A 25607-nucleotide genomic window follows, 5' to 3' on the forward strand; every position below is an offset into this window, starting at 1 on the left:
CTTCTTGCATCAGCCCTGGACTGGATATGGAGAAAAGAAAGAGGTAGCACATGAGCAGGTATACGTGCATGCAGGATTACATCCCTCCTACATGGGATCTTGGTGGGTAGGAGGAGGAGACGACCTGTGGTGCCTCAAGTCACATTCTCCTCTTCTGCCACCAGTAAACCAACTGGCACTTTGAAATGCCATTGGGCAACCTTCACTGAACAACAGTTATAGCCCAAGTCAGCAATTATGTGTCTGCATTGTGCTTCGTGGATGGCATGGGGAAACCTGCACAGAGTGGTAGTTGCAATTCTAAAGGATACAATGGGATTGGGGGTTGGGTTCCATGTGGGAATTTGATCTACTTTGGGTAAATACACATAAAATTGCTGTTGTGAAGACTAGACGGGCCTTTTTGGTCTTTATCTACCATTATTTATAATGTTCTATAAAGAGCCATTTGGGCCCTAGGCTGCAAAAGAGGATGCACCACAAGGTACCACTGTTCTCCTCTTCCTCCTCTTTCCTGCAAGCCCAGCTTGTCACCTGAAGGATTAGCAGGGAAAATGCAGAGGGTGAGAATCAGCAGAGTGAAAGGGTGAGAGAGAATTAGTAGGGATGGGGGGGGGGGGGGCGGGATTGATAGGGTGATAGAATGACAATTAGCAGATCAGCAGAGTGAGAATGGGAGAGATGAGAATTGATAGGGTAAAGTGTGAAATGAAAACGGGCAAAGTAAGAGGGATGAATCAGCAGTGCGTTGGGGAGGAGAGTGAGTGGGAATGAAGTTGTGGGGGAGGGTAAGAGGTGAATTGACAGGAAGGAATCATGGATAGTGAAAGAGGGGCTGAGGATATATGGATTTGAGGGAACTATGTATGGACAAGTACCATGTCACCTTTCACTTAGTTTGTATTATTGAAACATGTAACTGAAATTATTGGCACTTTGTAAGATAGTATTGCCCTTGCTGAACATTAATTATATGTGCACCATCACCATCACCACCATCACCATCACCATCATTATATGTGCACCATCACGTGCACCATCACAACCAACCATTGTGATGGTGCACGTCCAAACAACGGTATAGAAAAATTTTTCAAATAAATCAATAAACAAATAAATAAATGAGTGGTGCATGAGTGTGACTGGGGACAGGGAATGTATGTGTGTAAGGAAAGAGAGGGGGTGGACAGGAGGTGCTGGTATATGTAAGATAGGGGTGAGCAGGGTGTGCATGTATATATGTGTGTGTGTGTGTGTGTTAACCACTGTCTGCGAACCATATCAACCGATCCTATAGTAGCAGTAAAGCAAATACAGTCTCTTTATTGATATCCATTTCTGTTCTTTCTTAGGCAAAAGTCCAATTTAATTCCCCTGTGGCTGCAGGGCCTCACCTTTAAGTGCAATAGGCATTCCTAATTCAAGATGCTATTAGCCAAACAACCTTCAAACATTCACTTTGGTAACTTACATTCTCACTGGCTCAAAGTCCAAAGGTAGCTCACCCGGGTCCCTTCAGGGATAGTCCTTCCCAGTAAAACAGCTTTTAGGTCCCTGGCCCCTTCAGTTGGGCCACTGCTCCCTTGGTAGCTTCTGAGATCTCAGCCTTCATGGCAGCCTCTGGGCTTCTGATCTTCTGGCTCTAGTGCACCTACCTTCCTGACAGTTTTGGAGATTTCTGCCTCCTGGGCAGCCTCTAGATCTCTGGCAGCTGTGAGGCTAAGTAAGATCCTAATTAGGTTCATCTGATCTGAGCAATCAGTGTTTCTAATTTTCAGCTATTGCCTTTCCTGACAGGTTTGTAGGCAATGAAAACGAGTAGATGGATCGGAGTAAACAAGAATTTTATTCAAGCATGCCCGACTCTGGCCGAGTTTCGCTCAGAGAGCTGCCTCAGGGGCTTACAAGCCACATCAGTTGGCTTGAAACTCCACAAGTAAAATCAAGTTGGAATGGCACAAAGAGTTTCTTAGGTTTTGGAGCAAGCTCTGAAAATACTGGTATTGCGTACCAATCAGTAATGCTTTCGAGGAAGAGAGCTCACATCGTCAGCATTCAGCAGCGATTATACGCTCTGGGGGAGCCCTGCAGTACGGTGCAGAAAAGGTAGTGAACAATGAACATAATTGTTGCTTGCTGCATGCTACACAACATTTGGCTGCGATTTGGTGTGGATACAGAGGTAGCAGAAAACTTGCTGCCAGATCTGCCTGTGGAACTGGCAGCTGAAGAAGACAACACTGCATGGAGGCATGATGTCCTACGAAGGATCATCAAAACTTATTTCTCTTGTAAGTTCTTAACTGTTATACATCCATTTCTCCAAACTGATCTTGTGTCTTTTGGCACCACTCCTGTCTCCAGGGTCCCATACTGATGTGGCACTTTTATTGTAGTACATAGCTCTGCTAAATTCGAGATATTAATCCTTTTAATGCCTGTACAGTATGTTTAATCTTGATTGTTTTTATTTCAGTTGCTGTGATCCATCTAACAATTTTAAAAGCAACCTCCATCAAACCATTTCCCAGCATGCAAAAAAGTTGATTGAAAATTATAAATAATAGTGAACCTAATAAAAACTTCTCTGTGTTTTTCATGGTTTCATTTATAGTTCTTGAAGTATAAAATCAATAAACTGTGTCTACCAATTTTATCCTCAATAAATTGCTTTCTTTCCTTGTAAAATATACGTAATGTTATTTCGGCGTCCATGATGCTCTGGGAATAAGCGGAGACATGGACGCCTGTACGGACGCCAGGGGAAGGAAGCCACAGAAGGCCTTCCTCCAGCGTCTAGAATTAGGTGTCCCTGTGGTTCCGCTGGTCCATTGGAGACATGAACACCTGTACGGATGCCGGGAGAAGGATGCCACGCCAGGCCTTCCTCTGGCATCTAGAATTAGGCGTCCCTGCAGCTCCACGGGTCCATCAGACGCCGGGAGAAGGACACCATGCCAGGCTTTCCTCCGGCATCTAGAATTAGGCGTCCCTGCCACTCCGCGGGTCCATCGGAGACATGAACGCCTATACAGACTCCAGGAGAAGGACACAGGACTCTTGCATGTGGAACGCCATCCCCTGTGGCCACGCTCAGACGGCCATTTTGTTATTGTTTTCCAGCTATCTGAAGATGCCCCGTGGAAGGCTACCAAACTTCTCAGAGGGGGACGTCCGGCTCCTGGCCACGTTAATCGTGGCAGACGAACGCCACCTCTACTTCCGCCCTGGGCATCCGCGGGACCAGGATTGTGCCGACGAGGCCTGGCAGGTGCTCAGGGCGGAATTCAACGCCCAGTTGTTCTTCTCGAGGGAGGTAAGTTCACAGGCCTCTGTTGTGGTAGGCCAAGGTCGGAACGACACAACTTATACTTCTAGCTAGCAGGAAAAAAAACAAGTTAAATTAAATTTAGTTTTTTGGTGGTGTTCTGTATTGCTGGGGGTCAGAAAAGAAAAACTGACACTTGTTTGGTTTGAATTGCTTTTAGCCTCTAAAGCAAAGTTAAAGTTTTATATTAAGTTATGTTTCCTATTTTTGTTTTATTCTCGCCAGGTTGAGGCATTGAAAAAGAGGGCAAGACGGATAAGGTGGGAGGAGCCTGAATACCTGTGGGCCCACCGCAGAGCCTGATTACCAGCGGGCCCACCGCAGAGCGGAGGAAGGTATGTGCTGTCAGCAATTGAAATGTCATGGTTACCATGCAAGCGGTGAGGTGTTCTGTAATAATGGCTATAAGAAATGTATCATTTCTACCATTTGGGATCTTTGCATGCGCAGCAGTGACACTTTTGCTATTTCTGTTTTCAGAGACCACCTCAGAATCTTCACTGAGCTCTGAATCCGCTCCTCTGCCTTCCCCGCCACCAAAACAGCAAGGTGAGCCTATAATAGTTTTGTCCTTGTAAAAGTATATGGATGTTTTATGCTGTGTGGCACGTTCTCACATTTGAATTTTAAATATCATGCTTATGGTAATGCAAGAGGGGATGTCTTGTTTAAAAATGGATATAAGCAAGTTCTCCTCCCTACCGTTCTGTATCTTTGCATGCGCAACAGCAGTAACGCTTTTGCTCTTTCTCTTTTCAGATACATCAGCAGAGGAGGAAGGCAATGAGCCAGCGCCAATGATTCTCCCACCACCCCTCTCTCCGGCCCCATCAGCCATGGGGGGCGAGCTAGCACAAATGATTTTCCCACCCCCATCTCTCCAGCCCCCATCTCTCCTGCCCCTCCAGCGCCAATGATTTTCCCACCCCCCATCTCTCCTGCCCCACCAGCCATGGGGGATGAGGATGACATCGTCATTGACGTTGTCAACCTGGTCTCTCCAGATCATCCAGGTGTGGGTCGACGACCGGAGGCCAGCGCAGCATCCGGGGAAGGGCCCTCGGCCCTTGAGGCATGCCTGGATGCTGTGCTGGCTCTCCAGGTCCAGGTGACCTGCAGCCTGGATGACCTGGAGGGATTGGCAGTGCAGGCGGTGACCATCCTGCGCACGATGGCAGGAGCACAATCCCTGCTGCTCATGGTGCAGGCTCCTGCGGGATGGCCACCGTCTGAGCAACATCAATGACGATGATCCTCCTCTTCCCCCATGGCATGGTCCCATCCTTTTCCTTACCCATCCTATCCCATATATATGTTAACAAGAAAACTGTTTTTATATTGTTGTGCATAGAGAAAAGAGTATTTGTAAATAGTTTGAAAATATATTTTTTGAATTTGAATATTGACTGAGTTTGATTAATTGACATTTTTTGAAAAGTTTTTAAATGAAATGAGGGGGATGTCACATAAAAATGATACATCGGTTAATGGATTCTTTCTGGTCTAGATTACTGTAACGGTCTATATATAGGATTGCCTGAAAACACCATTAGGCCTTTACAACTGGTTCTAAACTCAGCAGCTAGACTTCTTACTGGCACTCCTTTTAAACAACATATCTCACCAATCTTGTATAAATTACATTGGTTACCAGTTAAATATAGAATCCAATATAAAATCATTACGTTAATTCATTCTCTACTAAATAGTACAGATTCTTTTTGGCTATGCTTCACGCTGCGAGTTTATAAACCGCAGAGAGCTCAGATCAGCAGGAAAAAATTTAGTGGAAATTCCTTCAGTAAAAAACGCCGCATTGAATGTGACAAGGAATAGAGCTTTTTCGGTTGTTGGTCCCATTTTATGGAATGCGCTGCCTGACCCTTTAAGGCTAATACCTAGTTGAAAAGAGTTCAAGAAGGCATTGAAAACCTATCTTTTTCAGGAAGCTTTCAGGGACATTGAACTCTCTAGCCAGAGTAAGTAAGGTTAGGTATGTATTAAATTCAATGTCTATTAAGGAACAGCTGAATTCTCAAAATACTTATTGACTTTGTCTTATTTCTGGCTTTTAAGTTTTTTTAAATGTAATGGCCAATTTTATCTTTGTCACTTTAATTTTTATTGATCATGTAACATACTGTATTTTTATTCATTCTTTATTTTACTCTAATTTTTGTTTTACTATTTTAGTTAAACAACTTAAATTTAATTTTAACTTGGTTTTGTTTATGATATTTGCTTTTGCTATTGTAAACCGCTTTGGTCAGTATATACTGGTAAAACGGTATATAAATATACTAAATAAATAAATAAATGGACAAAACACATTTTTATTAAAAAAATGTAAAGCTGGTCAATGGAACGAAAAGCTGAGGCGACATCTCTAATGGCGCCGATCAATTCCGTCATCATTTCTCTAATCAAAGTCGCTTGAGAAGTCATCCCAACATTGATGAGGGCATGGATCAACCTCATTTCCTGGAGCATCAGGTCATTGTGTTGATCCTGTCGAGAGGTGATTCCACTCATAAACTGCTCGCTTAGCCCGTCAATTCCAAAAAGTGCCTGTTCAAGATCCTGTGATACTGATGCCGTTTCCTGTACCGGCAGAGCAGCAGCCTGTAGAGATGGATGTGACGCTAGAAATGGTTCCATGGTGACAGATGCCTCAGGTTGTGTTATTTATGGTTCCAGGGCTGCAGATGCCTCAGGTTGTTGGCTCTCAGGAGTCACATCAAACAGGGTAAGTGTAACCACTTCCTCTGTGGAGATGTGTTGGCTGGGGAAGTCAGCGTTCGACATGGGGAAAACAAATTCATCAGGCATGGGAATGGATTCTTCGCTGGTTATGTCACCATCGTCCATTCTATCTGTGGAGAAAGATAGAGAAAGAGGTTGCAGTTAGAGGTGTCAGTTTACCCCTCATGAGCCCAAACAAGATATAAGTTTATGCATACCTTCGTTTGCTCCTGTGTCAGCACCGAACTATGTGCGCACACCGAACATGACCTGCGGCCTCACAGTACGAAGAACCAGCTCCTCCACTGGTGTCAACACTATATGACACGGTGGCACTCCACCGGTCCTCTTTGCCGATGCGTCATTTTTTGAAGCCTTCTCTTTCACCTCTTTTCTATTGTCGTGCCACTGGTGCTATACCTGTTTAACGTCCCTGGGCATGACAGAAAGGGAGCTCACATCCTGTGTGATCTTCTCCAAAATCTGTTTCTTCATGGAGCAAGAAACCTTGGACTGGAATAGAACTTTATATTTGTCACAAACAGCATGGCACAGTAACTCCTTTTCTTCATCCGTGAAGCAAGCGTTACGGGTTTGTTTTTTGGATGGCTGGCTAGAATTACTGCCTTCCTGTTGTTGATGATCACTGTACTGTGCCTCGACCTCCACAATAGTACATTTTCCTGCCATGTTACTACCTGAACAGGAAAAAAAAAAAATGGTGATTAATGAATGGAGAGACAGCATGACGGAAATAGACAAAAGCAGTATAAATGAAAAATAGTGACTCAGAATCTAGAGAGGCCCATGGACAGCATCAAGCAAGCGCCTGAACTAGTGTTTTCCAGTGGTTGCTGATCTCTGGACTCCTCCTCTACCCGTGCAATGGAATGTTTTTCCTGGCATGATTGTCTGAATAGGAGAAAAAAAACCAGAGGAAAGGGTTTAATGAATGTAGAGAAAATTAAGAAAAGAATGACCCCAAAGGAAGAGGGGCACATGGAGAGCATACAGCAAACAGTCAAAATCATGAAAATGAAAAACAGAATGACCATGAAAAAAGAGTGGCACATATACAGCAAACAGTCAAAATCATAAAAATGAAAAACAGAATGACCCTGAAAGAAGAGTGGCACATATACAGCAAACAGTCAAAATCATGAAAATGAAAAACAGAATGACCATGAAAGAAGAGTGGCACATATACAACAAACAGACATGTCTGTACAGCTACCAACCTTTCCGGACACTCAAGAGCCCATGGAGGTTGGAAGCTAGCCGGGCCTGCGACCATGGATGTCCACGCCATTGACGGTGGGCAGAAAAAGGCGGGAACATCCATGTTCGCTGGCCATGATACTTTCCAACGTCCATGGCCTGCGGCAGAGGGGCCGCTGACTTGAGTGCCCAGAAAAGTTGTTAGCTGTACGGACCTGTCGGTACAGCTACCCAACCTTTCCTGACACTCAAGAGCCCATGGAGGTTGGAAGCTAGCCGGGCCTGCGACCATGGATGTCCACGCCATGGACGATGGGCAGAAAAAGGCGGGAACGTCCATGTTCGCCGGCCATGATACTTTCCAACGTCCATGGCCTGCGGCAGAGGGGCTGCTGCCTTGAGTGCCCAGAAAAGTTGTTAGCTGTACGGACCTGTCGGTACAGCTACCCAACCTTTCCTGACACTCAAGAGCCCATGGAGGTTGGAAGCTAGCCGGGCCTGCGACCATGGATGTCCACACCATGGACGGTGGGCAGAAAAAGGTGGGAACGTCCATGTTCGCAGGCCATGATACCTTCCAACGTCCATGGCCTGTGGCGGAGCGGCCTTGAGCACCCGGCAAAGTTGGTAGCTGTACGTACATATCGGTATAGCTACCAACCTTTCTGGAAGCTCAAGAGGCCAAGGAGGTTGGAAGGTATGCTGCCTTGAGTGCCCGGAAAGGTTGGTTGAACGTTCGAAAGAGGCTAGCGTGGCCTCAGTGTCCATGACTCCTGGGGTCCATGCGGTACCTGTTGGAAAGGAAGAAGCGTGCATTGGTATGCTTACCTGCTGAAAGTGTTGCCAATCTTCTGACAGATATCCAACAGAACAGTTGTACCCGGTCTGTCCTAGGCCAAAACCAAATACAAAGGGACTTTTTCACTTGGAGATGCGACTGATATACACGTCCAAGGTAGGATTATGACGTGGCGATGATGCCACAAAGGGGGAACAATGGGATAATTTTCCAGATAGATGAAAAGCTTGGAATTAGTTACATTTTTGAAATGACAACTCCTGTTCAATTGAAATGACATGTATGGAATGACATGTATGGAAGTGCAACGATTTGTGCAGCGCGCCCTGGATACTGTATAGGCGATTGATAACGTCCTATACAGTAAATTGTTAGCGAACTCCAACTGTGCTTTAGGCGCGCGTTTGGTGCGCCTTTGCCACCGCTTGGTAATTTGAATACTGAATCGAGCGGACTGTGAACCAAAATGTGCGCGTGTCAAATGAGTGGGCGATAGACACTGCCACACATTTTTTTACGCGTCGTTACTATATCGGCCTGTATCTGTTTCTTTTACTTCCTTTACTTCTATTGCAATGAAGGTTTTTATCCTTACTACAGGACCAATTCATGCCCCTGGAGATGTGATCCCTCAGCTGGTAAATAGCAACTGTAAAACACATTTTTACAAATATCACTTGTCATAAGAAAAGAGATTTAACTTCTGTTGAAGCTGTTTTGAAACTTCATAAAAGATATTCAGAGCAGTTGAAAAAAGATATTTACCTGTGAAAAAAAGTGTAATAGACCTATACACTAAATTATAGGACTCGACTCTGTCCCCATTAACACTCAGGAAACATTATTTACTTAGGGGCTCAGCGTGCCGCTAAATGCGCGGATGGACATGCATTTTGGACGCGCCACACATACGTCCATACTGGCGCGTAGCTAATAGCACGCATCACCATGCAAATGCCATGTTGATGATGCTATTAGCTAGTACCCCGCTCTAAAAAAAAAATGTGCGCCTGACATGCAAATTTTAACACTCAAAAATTAACGTCAGCCCAGAGCTCGTGTTATGTTTTGAGGCACTCCAAGCCATTCGCAGAAGAGCAAAAAATACAGGTTTTTTTTGTGGTTCCTCCTACTTAATATTGTTGAGATAGTAAGCAGGAGGAACTACAGAAAGCTGCAACCTAAAACAAAAAAAAAACAACTTGACAGCTGTCAGGCTAGGTAAAGGGAAGCTCAATTTTTGAGGGTCCATTTTCCTAACCTGTGGCTGCACATGGCTTAGGAAAATGGATGCTCAGAAAATTGAGCATCTGTTTTACTTACCTGCACACAGCCACTTCTCCTGGGTGCTCTATGGCATGGACGTGCTAGGGACACGCAAACTATCCATTGCGCATCCCTTTCAGTGCACCAGCTTATTAGAATATTAGATTGAGCGCCCTACAGAGGGGATGTGCACATGTTCAAAAAACGTGCACGTTTTTTGCGCACATGATATTGCATCGGCCCTTTAATTAGATGCATGCTTTTAATTTGTCTCCCTGAGCCCTCAACCAGGAATAAATATACTGCCCAGGTCAGGAATACAATTGGGTGGCCTTCCTTTGCAGCAAGTATCTCTCATTGTTTCTGATAGAAGTAAACATGGTTTTTTAATTTTCTTTTTCTTCCATGGGAAAACAATAGCAGATGGCTATTCACTTTTTTTTTTTTTTCTTTTTTCTATCCCATGATACCAGACTCAAAGCCTAGAAATTGTTATCAAAAAAATAGAATAAAAAAATCCCCTCTCAGTGCTGCTTTGAAAGAGAGTCTCACAAGCGCTACTGTACCTGAGCCAAAATTGGCCCAGGAGGACTATTTGGAGGACGGGATAGTCACTGGATACATCTGAAATACATCCTGTGACCACTTCTCACAACTGGCTGCAGATAATCTAAAAGGGGGCAAAGAGGGTAGTACTTTTCCTGTCACTTGGCAAAAATAAGATGGATATATATATATATTTGTGGGACTCCTCAGTGTCTCTAAGAGTACATCTCATCTACTCTTTTATGCTCATTGCAGGAGATGCTGAGCCTCCTGTAACAGATTGTTTTACCCCGTTTAGATTAGGTGGAGAGAGAATGTCTGAGGAGAGACAAGCTAGCCAGAGCTCTCATCTCTCCGTTCTTTGCCAAGTTACAAGGGCACACGTCAGGTCAGTGGAACTCCTGCCAAAGCAAGCCACAGACTTCTTCAGATGCCAAGACTGGTTTTATTCCAGAAAGCAAATTAGCAGAAAACACTTCTGACCTAGCTTACACGGCAGGTTTAACAGCAAAGGCAAAAACAATTTGCTTCAAGAAATAGGAGAGATTCGTTCCAAAAATATACAGTGTCGCTTACTTTCAGATCAGACTTCACGGGTGTACCTACCCATGGGTTCTGCAGCTTGGCCCACCAGCACTCAAACTGGCAGAAATGCAGTCCTGGCATCCCACTACCCCTGCCTGCCTAGTATCTCAGCTCTCACCGACCTGGATCCTCCATGGGGCAGGACTGCAGGTCCAGGCCGGGGCTGCAAGCACCCTCCTTCTGAGTACTCAGCCTCAGTTGAGCAAAGCCATGCAGTGATTCAAGGGCAGAGTTCCAGCCTCTCATTGCAGCAATTCATCAGTCTAAGGCCAGCCAAATCTTTTTGTCCTGACAGATACATTATCTTGACAGCTTATCTGTTGAAGTGAACGTCATGACTGGTTTGAGTTATTTTTCTACTGGCATCTTCTAGAATGGTGGCAGGAGACACAAGTGGCAACAATCAGTGCTCTTTCTCCAGGTGTGCTAACGGCGATGCTTGTTTACTGACAAACAACTGATTATCCCCCTATTCCATGCACCAGAGAATTTAATTGTAGCAACTAAGTTATTCAAATACATAAAAAGCTTAGCTATTTTATTTTTATTTCCTCAACAAAGTGCAAATACATAATTTACATATCTGTACCATTTAATAATGTGCTTTTAAAAAAATTGGGTATTCTATAATTAGGTCCTTCATTTTGACTTTTTATTTTATTTTGCCTGGGAATTTCTAATGTTAGAACAAAAAGAGTCAGGGAAAAAGTCAGTGGAAAAGTCATTTTCCACCGCTTTATTTTTTTTTATTGTAACATTGGCATTTCCAGGCCAAATAAAATAAAAACAGAAAATGAAGATCCCTGGCTATAATCCTCTCCTGGTCAACAACAAATTTTCATACAAAGAGGCAATGTATTACAGACACTTTCTCTTATAGCCTGTAAAACTGGGCAAAAATCTCACACGGGCCAATACAGTAAAAATGCGGGAGAGCGGGCGAGCGCCCGCTCTCCTGTGTGCGCGATACAGTAAATAAATTTATTTAAATTAGGCCCGGCGGTAAAAAGAGGCACTAGGGACACTAGTGCGTCCCTAGCGCCTCTTTTCGGACAGGAGCGGCGGCTGTCAGCGGGTTTGACAGCCGACACTTAATTTTGCCGGCGTCAGTTCTCGAGCCCGCTGACAGCCACGGGTTCGGAAATTGAGCGTCCGGTTTTCAACCCGCGAGCTGCGGGCCTATTTCAATTTTTTTTTTTTTTTTTTTTACTTTTTTAAACTTTCGGAACCTCCGACTTAATATCGCTTTTCTGTGCACTTTCCCGGTGTCCGGAGAAATTAGCACCTACTTTTGGGTAGGCGCTAATTTCTGAAAGTAAAATGTGTGGCTTGGCTGCACATTTTACTTACTGAATCGCGCGGGAATACCTAATAGGGCCATCAACATGCATTTGCATGTTGCGGGCGCTATTAGGTTCGGGGGGTTGGACGCGCATTTGGGACGCGCTATTACTCCTTGCTGAATAAGGGGTAAAGCTAGCGTGTCGAAAACGCGCGTCCAAATGCCGGTTAACAGTGCGCTCTGTACTGTATCGGCCTGACAGTGATTAGGCTTTAACTTGCACAGTTTTCCGTGGGATTTCTTCATTCACAGAGGTCACAGGAAACCTAAAGTCCTGCGCAATCGATAGGCTTTTTGAGAATTTTAGAGTGATAATGCTCTTTCTTGTCCTAATTTTATCCAGTCCTTAAATTTGGATTAAATTACCAAAATGCAAAAATCACCAAACTAAGTAGCCAAGACCTTATTTTGAAACCTGACTTTAATAAGTGGAATTAATGGTCAACAAGCAAATTGTAGGTGATACATTTTACTGGACTAACTTAATACACCTGTGACAAGCTTTAGTTCAATAAGTAAACTCAATATTTCAAGCTGCTCGGTTTTGTTGTCCATTGTTATTGTGAGTCCTACAATGACATTTGCAGAGAAAAGACTTTTACACTTCTTTCAAATTTCATTCTGTTTGCAGAAGTCCCTTTACCAGTTCTACAATTTGCTAGCAGAGAAATGACTGATTAATTTTACAGGATTAGAAACAAAAAAAAAATATAACACAGCATAATAAATAGATTGACAGCACCCTGTAAAATCAATACACTGGTGTATTTTGTGTCAGAGGGTTGGTTTAAGATTGCTTGCACAATGAATGAGCAAATGGGGTTTCAGGGCAGAGAAAGGAGAGGCGGGGAGCAGCCACCTCAAGAAGGAATCCAGGAGAAAGAGCTGGGGAGGATGGATATTAGAAGAGAAAGCAAACACAGCTACAAAGGAGAAGCAGCAGAAGCGTTCCTGCGGAGGCAGGCAGAGATTAATGATTCTGAAACTGACTGCACGGATTGCAGGTATGCAGTGAAGGAGCTGGCCCTTTACCGAGATTTACCTAGCAACGTGTTAACATGGTAAATGATGGCCGCTAGGCCCGCTAAAGACACAAATGGTCCTTCCAGTAGGTCCAGCAAGGTCTGCCCCTTTACTGAGCCGATAAGCTTTTGCCAAAGTAAGTCATGATCTGGCTGAAAGCTATCCAGATAAAAAAAAAACAGAGGCAGCCTGGAGAAACGTCTTAAACTTAAGCCATGTCATGATGATGATGCTCAGCGCTGCCTGGATATACATTTGGCCAAGTAAAGCCTGATCGTTGTGAAAAGCAGGTCTAATGTTATCCAGGTGCATTTACCTGCATAACTTTAAACCTGTGTATATTCTGCGTTTAGCCATCTAGTGGGCCGATACAGTAAGGAGCGGTAGGAAGAGCTGCGTTAGTGCCGGGCGCACCCGCGTTTGCCGCACGCACAGTCCTGCTCACCTACCGCTCGGTCACGCCCACCCGTCCATGTGCTTTCATTGGCTTGAGTGCCCGTCAATTGGGGCGCTCAAGCCAATGAAAGTACGCTTCGCGCCGTTACATCATGTGCTTCGCTGGCTCTAGCCATTGGAGCCGTGGAGTACCTGCTGGAGCTGAACAACATCATCGAGAGCCGGAGGAAGTTATTGGAGACGCAGCGGCGGCGCATCGAGGAGCTGGAGGTGCAGCTGGAGCGGCTGAGCCAGGAGAACCGGGACCTGCGCGGGGACCGCTGGAAGCCGCTTTCGCCGCCGGCTGCCCCCCTCCGGAGGACGGCAGAGAAGGCTGAAAGGGCTGAAAAAGCAACAAGAGGTAAGTTGGTAACATGTCGAGTCGCTTCGGGAGGAGGGGATTTTAGGTTTTTAGGTTTCCTTTTGGGGGAAAGTTTGCCGTCTACCCTTACCCCTGCCTCTAACACAGGGGTAGGGGTAGGTGGTAAATTAGCAGGTTAAACGCGCGGCTAAACTGCAGGTTAAAAAGGCGATAGTCGGGGCGTGCGTTACTGAATGGGGGGGGGGGGGGGGGAAATAGCTAATCCGATCGTTTACATCTCATATACATGCCGTGGGTGGAAGGGGTTACTCGTTGATTTAAAGAGGCGGTAAGAATGGGTTAAAGGGGATAGTGAATCGCGGGTTGGGCTAACGCGGCCAAATTGTGAGTAAAAGGCGGGTTAGAAACAGGGTAACCGCGGCCGCACTTTACTGTATTGACCTGTAAGTTACAAAAAAAAAAACCAACAACCCATACTTGTAGGCCAGCAGTGGCCCCATTCCCCCTCCAGCCCCAGCAAGCATAACAAAGTGGAGCCATAACGACTCTACCACTGCTTCCCATGGTTACAAATGAGGGCCACCCACCCCTACCCTCTTTGTTTTATCCCGGCAGGAGGAGGAGTCATTGTTATTTCTTCTCCTGATGTGAAAGGGTTATGCTTGAGAGGGGAGCTACCTGCCTCCCAGCACACCATTTCACTTCACAGGGTAAAATATATTTGCCCCAACACCCCCCCCCCTCCCTCCTGCCTGAAGTGAGAATGACGCACAGCGGGGATTGCTCCCACCCACCCAACATTAAATCAATTTGTAAGTCTCCTTCCTCCTTTCTCCAGATCTCTCTACCCTCACTCACAAAAAGTATCACCTCCAAGGGAACCTAAGCCTCTCAGGGAAGACACAGGTTTGCAAACTCCCGTCCAAGCATCCTGTGTTGCTTTGCCACACTCCCAGGGTCTAGCGTTGGTATAAGCAGTGTCACTATCAGAGCAACGGGGGCCACTTAGCTGGGAGGATGCACGCTTGTGTGCCCCCACCAGCTAGGCTTAGCCTTCTTTGGAGGTGAGACATTTTCAATGTCGGGGGGGGGGGGGGGGAGGTTTATCTTAATTGGTTGTATTGAATTCAGAATACAGTCAGTTAGGTTTAAAGTTACCTGCATAAATAAGCTGCTCGCTGGTTTACTCAATATGGAGCTCAAAGTAACTAATGTGTGCAAACCTTCACAAACAGAGTTTGCACTGCCACAAAATGCACTGTAACCGTTCAAGCATTTAAGACTTAGAAGTGCTATCATGACAGAGGAAAGTTCTGGAAATGTTTAAATATCATAATCAAATGTAGACAGCCTGACCACAGGTGCGTGTGACTGAAAGCATGAGCTAAAACTGTTGCTTTAAACTAGTTACAGAGAGAATGCCAAGCTCTAATGCTATTTTAAAATAGGTAATGGGACAATTCCTATGCTTCCCCAAACTTACCATTTCTTCCTTTTGTTATACAAGCTGACCAAAGTAGTTGTCATGCTAGTCTACTTGGATACCTAGAAATAAAAGTGCAGCACTGCTATACCGTGACTTGTTCAGGCTGTGTGGAGGGAGGAGGGTGGCCCATGTTGCAGCAGTGGCACAGGCTGCAGTTCTTCTGGCCTGTCCAAATGCCCAAGCGGTTCTGCAGGCCCATGATGGAAGAAAGGTTGTGCAGTGCTCCAGCAGGACTGGGGATGTTCCTCACAATTGAAATTGCTAGCTGGAAGCATTTAGATTTTTTTTTATAGCCTTCCCTTGCTTTGTAAGAACGAATTATCTTCATTTTCAAATACTCCGTCAGCTGTTTAGAGGATCCCATGATTGATAAAATTAGACAGAACAACAATCACAACCTGAGAGGTTAGAAGGATCAGAGTATTTGTGTGTGTGTGTTTATATCTCTAGGAGAGATAGAGAGAAGGGGAGAGTATGTATATGTGTGTCTGTGTCTGAGAGAGAGGAAGTGTGTGTGTGCTTATCTTTGTGTCTGGGAGAGAGTTGGCTTTTTTTATTGGAGGGGTAGGCAGACTCATCCCCCCACTTCCATGCTCAAGAAAGGTACTACGGCTCTCTACTACTGTGAATTCTGGTTTTGTGGCTCTTGACAAGTGAAAGGTTAGCCACCCCTGTTGTAGGTATGTTGATGGCCAGTATGGAGGACAGCAGTAACAATGACTTCAAGATGAGGGGATGGGGATGCCAGGAGAGTGGGAGGGTTTTGACAAGGAGGATGGGGGTAGGGCTATGTGGGTGCCCACATAGTAAAGCCAGTCTGGACTAATGCAGATATATTAAAGCAGCAAAGTGTACTCTGAAGGATAGTGCAATCCATACAGCAAAAACAAAAGATAGTTCACTGTCTAAAAGCTATAGTCACTGCATAATCTTCTTGCTCTAGGAGTTTTCTTCCTGCACTACCCACTACCTCTGAGGTACTCTTAAGAGAATGGGCCCTTCCCTGGTCTTTCCCCTTCTTGGTGTACCCCACTACTTTTGGGCAGTGACTCTTCCGCTATGGTGGCTAAGGTGAGTACTAGGATATGGGGTTTTCGGTGTTACTCCGAGAGCCACTAGGTCCACAAAAGAGGGGCTTTGAGAGGACTTTTTTTCTCTCCTTCCTGTTGGGTCTTCCAATAACAGGAAACAAGGGACTGAAACCCACTCAACCAGTCTCCCAGGGGTAGAGAGAGAAGGCAGAGTCTTGTGAAAGTATAATTCTCAGCAAAATTGAATGTAAACTTAAAGAAAACAGTTTATTTAACAGTTTTGTTTACCAAGAAAATAACATAAACCAGTAGTTCCAATTCTTGTGAATTTACAAAAGAAACATTTAAGGCAGAAAGTACTGTTTTACAATAGTAAATAGTATTAAGGAACTCTTTTTTTCCCCTTATATCATCTTTCCTCTCAGGATTCGTATTCCGTCTGGTACTGATACCTGCTAATAGGGAACTCTCATCAGGTAAGTATAATAGAGATATTATGTGTTAACTCAATACCTTATTCTGTCCCTGGTATGAATAGCTTGTTGCCAGCATTAGTAGCATGGGATCTATTTAATGTTTGGGTACTTTCCAGATACTTGAGACTTGGATTGGCCACTGAGACAGCATACTGGGCTTGATGGACTCTTGGTCTGATCCAGTATGGAATATCTTATGTTCTTATGCTCTTATTCGTGCATAAGTTGAGAAATATAAGCGTGATGACCGTCAGTCACAGACGGCTGCGACCGATTCAGCTCACGTCATGTATTGCCCTGCTCTCCTCTCCGGGTCAACTCGCGGCTGGGGCTAGCCACTACCGCCACATACCTCCAAGTTCTCAAGGCTCCTCATGATGCCCGGGACGCCGCCACCATCCACGCCGACTCCGGGCCTTCCAAGGTGCGCGTGCGTGCCCCAAGGCCTTCCTTTAAAGGTCTAATGGTGGGAACCTCAGGGGTGTCCCCACCTGATGACATCACAAGTTTGGGATTCATAACCACCTCCATCGTTCTTTGCTAGTTGACTTGGCAACGAGTTCCTTCACGTGGTGCTTGCTCCTGTTTCCTCGGACCCGTGGTTCCTGTACTGGATTTATCTGCGGCTCTGGACTCTGGCTCAGGTACCCGCTCCTCGGGGGCCTGCTCGCACTCCAGTTGCAGACCTCGTCTCCAGGCTTCACCGCTCTTCAGAGTAGTACCTGCGCCTTCCAGAGTTCCTGCCTGCTGGTTTCCCTGCTCCACAGGCTTGTCCCTCGAACTACCTTACTACTTGGAGACTCGACTCTGTGCTCCCTTGCTCCTCTGGGCAATGCCTACGTTCACCAGTGACATTACCCGGCGCTTCCCGCTCCTCGGGGCAGTGCCTACATTCTGCACCTGTGACCCTCGGTCCGAGGTGAGGGTTGATACCACCTGCAGGGAGGAGCCCCACAGGTCTTCACCGTTGGGAGGCGAGGTCATCTGCAGCAGAAGATACGGTGGTAGAGCGGTATGGCGTCCTGTGTCACAGGCACTACATTCTACACCAGTGCCTGTACTCAGCACCTCCCCACTCCTTGGGGCAGTGCCTTCGTTCTCTAACCAGAGATTCCATCGGGCGCAGCCCCGCTCCTCGGGGCGGCTTATGTCACTACTTCGGAGATTTGACTTGGGCTTCCCCGCTCGTCAGGTCAGCCTACGTCATCACACCAGAGCCTCTCTTGCTGTGCTACCCCACCCCTCGGGACTGTCTCCGCTGCATTCCTCCAGAAGTTCCTGTCTCGCGTGCCCCGCTCCTTGGGAACTGCCTAGTGCTCTTCTGTCAGAGGCTCCTGCTCTGGTACCTGCATCTCCAATGCGCCTAAGTACTGTGGTTCCCTCCAAACTGTGTCTCTAACCCTGCTCAGCGGGACACTTCACAGTACTGTCTCTAAGAACATAAGAACATAAGAAATTGCCATGCTGGGTCAGACCAAGGGTCCATCAAGCCCAGCATCCTGTTTCCAACTGAGGCCAAACCAGGCCACAAGAACCTGGCATTTATCCAAACACTAAGAAGATCCCATGCTACTGATGCAATTAATAGCAGTGGCTATTCCCTAAGTAAACTTGATTAATAGCTGTTAATAGACTTCTCCTCCAAGAACTTATCCAAATCTTTTTTAAACACAGCTATACTAACTGCACTAACCACATCCTCTGGCAACAAATTCCAGAGCTTTATTGTGCATTGAGTGAAAAAGAATTTTCTCCAATTAGTCTTAAATGTGCTACATGCTAACTTCATGGAATGCCCCCTAGACCTTCTACAAGCTCCTGCAATCACGTGCCTGTGAAGCAGGACACCATACCACTCTACCACCGTATCTCCTGCTGCAGCTAACCTTGCCTCCCAACGGTGAAGACCTGTGGAGCTCCTCCCTGCAGGTGGTATCAACCGTCACCTCAGGCCAAGGGTCCACGAAACCCACAATTCCTAACAGATTGCCAAGTACATGGACCTGGCAGAGGTCCCAGCTATTCAGGCCATCCCTGGCCTGGCGCAAAGAATCAGTGAGCAACATAAATTCCTGGAAACACTGGCAGCAGCCATTGATAACTTGAGCATTCATTTAGATTCCACGCTTTTCAGGGAACCCTCTTATGTGCAGGGGTTTCCTGAATCAATGTAATATGCACTTCTGCCTGCAATCGGCTTACTTCCCAGATGTGATCACCAAGACAACCTACCTCCTTTCCCTTCTGGATGGTAAGGCCTTGGCCTGGGCATCACCCCTTTGGGCGCATGCTAACCTGGTTCTTCGAGACCTGCTCGGGTTTCTTGCCTTATTTCATTCCGTCGTCGATGACCCTGGCAGAAGAGCCATTTCCAGGTCCTCACTTCTCCATCTCCAACAAGGCACTTGGCCATTAAGTGACTGCGTCACTGAATTCAGGACCCTTTCATCTGAACTTCACTGGGACTCAGACTGCTTACGGTCCATCTTCCTCAAGGGTCTGAGATCCCAGATCAAAGTTGAGTTGGTGGCTCATGAATTGCCTGCATTCCTGGACTCATTGATAGACCTAGCTGGTCGCATCGACCGCTGCTTGCAAGAGCGTTCACAGGAGTCTAGAGTATTCAGAAGATCTAAGCCCTGCTTGACCCGAATTCGACGTTCATCTTCACCCAGGCTGAATGCAGCCGAGAGCAAATCTGAGGATGAGCCAATGCAAATGGGTCGGAGCAGACTTTCTCCCAAGGAATGTCACCGTCGCCAGCAATCCGGCCTCTGCCTGTACTGCGGCAAATCTGAACATGCCATAGCCTCATGTCCAGTCCATCTGGGAAACTCCCAGGTCTAGGTTCAGCAGGAGGACTGCTCCTAGGCCTGACTTCACCTTCTCCTCCGTTGACAGTATCCATCTCCATCTCTCTGGACAATCAGGAGTTCCACACTCTGGCTTTGGTACACTCTAGGGCTGGTGGGAATTTTATTTTAAAACAATTGACTGAGCACTTCCGTATCCTCACCAACCACTCCCCAGTGCTCTTACTCCTCTCGTCCATTCATGAGAACCATTTCCTGGTGAGGTCACTCACACCACGGCTCCTATTTGGCTCTGCACAGGGATAGCCATGGGGGAGAGAGGTAAGGAGTGAAACACCGGGGACAGTCATAAGCCCCCTATGTTTTACCCTAAATTTATTGCTATTATTTGTGATAATTGTGGGTGGATCCTTGGGCCGGTGGCAGATGACACGCTCACGGGGGAAGATCCCGAGAGGGACCACCGGTCAGGCTCAGAGTTGGGAGACAGACACACACTAGTTCTTTTATTAAACTGTTTTAGAGAACCACCAGAGGTGGCAGTAGTGAGCTGGAAGAGCCCGGCTGGGCTGTATTCCCTCAGGCACTGGAATAGCGATCCCAGGATGAAACTGGGATCGCTGAGATAGTGAATAGGCAGAGTATGCAGAGTTCAGGAACAGAACCTTGATGGTAACATTCACACAATAGTCTCTTGGAACAGCCCAGGAGCTGGAATGAAGTAGGCCCTCGAGGAGCGAGTATCTGGTTCCAGGGAAAGCTCTGAGAGAGAGAGATGGCAACTCACTGGTGTTGTAGGCAGCGGTGACTTTTTGGCAGAAGTTATATTCAGTAGCAGGTCCGGGAACGTGGGCCCTCGAGGAACGAGTACCGGTTCCAGACTGCGACCTGAAAAGCAAGAGAGAGAGCGAGGCCCCCGAGGAGCGGGTACCCCTGGTAAAGTCTGAGGAGGCAGAGTAGCAAGGTAAGCGGAGAGCGAATCCCATCCACAACGATACCTGGAGGCAGCTAGGTAGGAAACCCTTTGCTAACTCGAATAGCTAGCAAAACAAGAGACCTTAAATATCTGGTGATGATGACGTCATTTCAGGAGGACGCCCCTGAGGTTCGCACCACATATATGCATGCTTCCTCACTGGCATAAGAACATAAGAAATTGCCATGCTGGGTCAGACTAAGGGTCCATCAAGCCCAGCATCCTGTTTCCAAAAGAGGCCGAAACAACCTGGCAATTACCCAAACACTAAGAAGATCCCATGTTACTGATACAATTAATAGCAGTGGCTATTAGGGATGTGAATCGTGTCCTCGATCGTCTTAACGATCGATTTCGGCTGGGAGGGGGAGGGAATCGTATTGTTGCCGTTTGGGGGGGTAAAATATCGTGAAAAATCGTGAAAAATCGAAAAACCGGCACATTAAAACCCCCTAAAACCCACCCCCGACCCTTTAAATTAAATCCCCCACCCTCCCGAACCCCCCCCCAAATAACTTAAATAACCTGCGGGTCCAGCGGCGGTCCGGAACGGCAGCGGTCCGGAACAGGCTCCTGCTCTGAATCTTGTCGTCTTCAGCCGGCGCCATTTTCCAAAATGGCGCCGAAAAATGGCGGCGGCCATAGACGAAAAAGATTGGACGGCAGGAGGTCCTTCCGGACCCCCGCTGGACTTTTGGCAAGTCTCGTGGGGGTCAGGAGGCCCCCCACAAGCTGGCCAAAAGTTCCTGGAGGTCCAGCGGGGGTCAGGGAGTGATTTCCCGCCGCAAATCGTTTTCGTACGGAAAATGGCGCCGGCAGGAGATCGACTGCAGGAGGTCGTTCAGCGAGGCGCCGGAACCCTCGCTGAACGACCTCCTGCAGTCGATCTCCTGCCGGCGCCATTTTCCGTACGGAAAATGGCGCCGGCCATACGCGTATGGCCGGCGCCATTTTCCGTACGAAAACGATTCGCGGCGGGAAATCGCTCCCTGACCCCCGCTGGACCTCCAGGAACTTTTGGCCAGCTTGTGGGGGGCCTCCTGACCCCCACGAGACTTGCCAAAAGTCCAGCGGGGGTCCGGAAGGACCTCCTGCCGTCCAATCTTTTTCGTCTATGGCCGCCGCCATTTTTCGGCGCCATTTTGGAAAATGGCACCGGCTGAAGACGACAAGATTCAGAGCAGGAGCCCGTTCCGGACCGCTGCCGTTCCGGACCGCCGCTGGACCCGCAGGTTATTTAAGTTATTTGGGGGGGGTTCGGGAGGGTGGGGGATTTAATTTAAAGGGTCGGGGGTGGGTTTTAGGGGGTTTTAGTGTGCCGGCTCACGATTCTAACGATTTATAACGATAAATCGTTAGAATCTGTATTGTATTGTGTTCCATAACGGTTTAAGACGATATTAAAATTATCGGACGATAATTTTAATCGTCCTAAAACGATTCACATCCCTAGTGGCTATTCCCTAAGTAAAATTGATTAATAGCCATTAATGGACTTCTCCTCCAAGAACTTATCCAAACCTTTTTTGAACACAACTACACTAACTGCACTAACCACATTCTCTGGCAACAAATTCCAGAGCTTTATTGTGCGTTGAGTGAAAAAGAATTTTCTCCAATTAGTCTGAAATGTCTTAAATGTGCTACTTGCTATCTTCATGGAATGCCCCCTAGTCCTTCTATTATTTGAAAGTGTAAATATCCGAGTCACATCTACTCGTTCAAGACCTCTCATGTGCATGCGCTCACTCAATCAATGACATTCACATGCTCATGGACTCACTGACACAATCTCTCACACAATTACTCTTCTCTCCTTCCAGAATGCACAAGCAGCAATAGTCGTCTCTGAATAAATTTTAAAAACGGGATCCAGGCAGGGCCCCCATGAGAACAGTGTCTGGGCGGGATGTTGTGGCTACTGGATGAGGTGTCCCTAGGCTGAGGAAGGGGCAGGCTGAAAGGCCCCAATGCTGTATATTTTCCACAGCCAAGTATGTGGGGGGGGGGGGGGGGGGGGGGGTGGAGAGGGCAGTGGCAGAGAAAAACAGTAGGAGGCACTTAATTGGTGGTGAGGCAGAACCTGGAGGTCTGCTGACTGACACCTATCCATAGATGCAGAGTTGTGGCAGAACTTGAATGAGAAGAGGCCAGAGAGAAGATTTTCATGTCTCACTGCACCTCTCTGTGACAGGGGAGTTTGAGTCAGCAGTCCGGGCCAGGTCTGGAGAGGGGTCTAGGAGTGCTTTGGGTTGGAGAACAGCATGAAGGCAGGCAGATCATGAATGCGGTAATCCACCCCCTTCTCAGCAACCACTTTATAACGTCCATGCAAGCCTACTGTTGAGAAGGGGGAGGATCACTGCTTGCAGGAGACTTACAACAGACCTGCATATACATCAGCACTTGGAACTCACAATTTCAGCTGGAAAGAGGCACATGCGGCTCACAAGATACCAGTTGGCTACCCCTACTTACAACATTGTGCCTTGCACATTATACAGTGTCCAACAAAGTTTGAAAAACAATTGTAATCTGTGGACCTTTTCTTATGAAGTGCTCAACTGTAGATTGGTATCTCTGTTCTCTCACTCTCACCCTCTCTCTCTTCTGTCCACCCCTTTCCTAACATATCCTGCTAGTACGGCTCCATCTTCTCCATCAGTACCGCCAATGCATTTCATTTGCTGAGCTCTTGAAATAAGGTGTGAGCCGACAATGTAATACCTTGTCCGGGGCAGATGCTAAATTTTAGGCCTTAGCAAGTATAAGCTGAATAGCTCATGAAAGAGAGAAAACTTTACTATTTAACACATACTCACTAAAGTCTCCATTGCATATCACATTCCTCCATTTACATGCACATGTACGCTTACATCTTTTCAGATTGGTTTGGCTTGCATGCTAAATTTAGTGCATAGCACGTTATTTTTAGTGCATGCTAAATGGCCTTAGTGGGCACATTAACGGGCCAATATAGCAATCTGTGCATTAAAATCAACGCAGAGTTTTAAGTCTCATATTTAAAAAATGTTATCTCCCGATGCAGCAAGCTGATATGTGTGGTGGACCCCTTGGTTAGACACTAGATGGTCTTAGGTCCCTGACTCATAATTGGGACTACTGTTCCCTTTCAGCCCCTCCCAATCTAGATGGCTGTGATTGGTCAGTCTCAGGTGGTTATGTAGTAGGGCTAAGAGTAGGATCAGTGTGGCATTTTGTTTAGAGACTTGGAAGAGTAAGGAGCAACCTGGAGTTTTCCTTTACAGAGAGGCCTACCTCCTTACTGTCAGGCCGATACAGTACAGTGCGCTCCGGCGGAGCGCACTGTTAACCCGCGATTGGACGCAAGTTTTCGATGCGCTAGCTTTACCCCTTATTCAGTAAGGGGTAATGGCGCGTCCAAAACGTGCGTCCAACCCCCCCGAACCTAATAGCGCCTGCAACATGCAAATGCATGTTGATGGCCCTATTAGTTATTCCCGCGCGATTCAGTAAGTAATATCATGGCGATATTAAGTCGGAGGTCCCGAAAGTTAAAATAAGTAAAAAAAATAGAAAAAAAATTTGAAATAGGCCCATGGCTCGCGGGTCGAAAACCGGACGCTCAATTTTGCTGGCGTCCGGTTTCCGAACCTGTGGCTGTCAGCGGGCTTGAGAACCGACGCCGGCAAAATTGAGCTTCGGCTGTCAAACTCTCTGACAGCTGCCGCTCCTGTCAAAAAAGAGGCTCCTCTTTTTACCGCTGGCCCTAATTTTAATAAATTAAAATACTGTATCATGCGCACAGTAGAGTGGTCTGTGTGCGTGCCGGGAGAGCAGGCACTCGCATACTGTATCAGCCAGTGTTTGTTTATTTTCAGGAGGTTACTTCCTGCCTTGCACTTCTTGCCTGTTGGAAGCTGCCTTCATGCTTTAAAGATGGTTGCTTTAGATTGGAGTGGGTGCCTGTTTTTTTTTTTTTTAGTGAAAGCTCATTCCTTACATGGAAGTCAGGACACTGAATCTGTGGTAATCTGCCTAGGGGCAAGCTAGACCTGCAGTGAAGATGGTGTTTGTTCTATCTAGTGGCGATAGATTTTTTTTTGAAGTTTAAAATATCAGTTTTTGGATCATAGAGCTGCAGGAGCCTGATTTTTTTTTTTTTTTATCAGACCTTCCTATCAGGAAGGCCACCTCAGAACAAAATGAAAGAAGGGGAATGGGAGCAGGAATTTTTGAAGACCCTTCTTCAGGATCTTCACCCCCAAGGGACATGGACACAGGCTGTGTACGAGAGACGGAGATATGGGACTAAGGTAGGGTTTTTCCAGTGATTAAGGGGGATCCCACCACCCATGGGATTCCCAGAACTACTGGGACAGTTTATTCACTGGTTGAAGAAGTGGTAAACTCCATCCTTGGGAACTGAGAGACAGGAAACATACCCAGAGGAAAGAGAAAACACCTGAAAGCAACACAGCTATAATCTCACAATTTTGGATTGACTGGACATTGATTTAAATTTGAGAAAATCAGTAAACTTTATTTTAATTTTAAATACCTAGTACGGTGTCCAGCCTTTTTGCCCCAGTATCTTACCTCTTGAGATTGGAGATTAATACACACACCTGGGAAATCGTACAATACTGTCTGGGCCAAGAAGGATTGCCTTCAAACCCCTTAGAAAGAACCCACCCTTTGGGAATTGGATAGAAGGGGGAAATGATTGTGGAGACAGCCCCAGCAAATAAATACTTTCATGGCCCTTAGGAAACATCAGAACCCTGGACAAAAGGATTACATATGCTAATGCATTAGGACTTATTAAAAAGCGGGTTGCCTTTAAAATTTGCATTTGGCACAGGCCAAATGCAAATTTTATCTCGAGAAGGGGAGAGCGTGCCTGACAGGCACTTAAAATGCCTAAAATGGAAGATGGAGAAAAATCTTTTAAAATGTCCACAGATAAATACTGATTTTTTTGGATATGTGGCTGCAGCTTCCATCACTCATCCATATAAGTCAAAACTTCTCTGGCTAAGTAGTGGCTATTGTCACTTACCGGGATAGTTACTGATTTATTTGGCTATCTGGCAGAGAGTAAGAGCTGCCCAGTAGCCAGATAAGTCGGTATGCTGCTACTTAGTCAGATAAGTACTATCTGGTAGCTCTTACCCTCTGCCAGATAGCCGGAAAAGTTAGCATTTATCTGGGTAAGTGGTGGCAGCTGCTACTTA

At 46.4% G+C, this 25607-nt stretch overlaps 1 protein-coding gene across 1 annotated transcript in view; it reads left to right on the forward strand.

The window, feature by feature from the left end:
* The first annotated feature begins 12763 nt into the window (after window positions 1–12763).
* The window catches only part of LOC115099952 (spindle assembly abnormal protein 6 homolog), a 311055-nt gene continuing 298211 nt past the window's right edge, over window positions 12764–25607 (forward strand). The window contains exon 1 of the mRNA XM_029618040.1: window positions 12764–12830. The gene's annotated coding sequence lies outside the window, so the exon portion shown is untranslated. The remainder of the gene's footprint in view (window positions 12831–25607) is intronic.

Source organism: Rhinatrema bivittatum, chromosome 1 (genome assembly GCF_901001135.1).
Source record: "Rhinatrema bivittatum chromosome 1, aRhiBiv1.1, whole genome shotgun sequence".
In the NCBI taxonomy this organism is placed as follows: Eukaryota; Metazoa; Chordata; class Amphibia; order Gymnophiona; family Rhinatrematidae; genus Rhinatrema; species Rhinatrema bivittatum.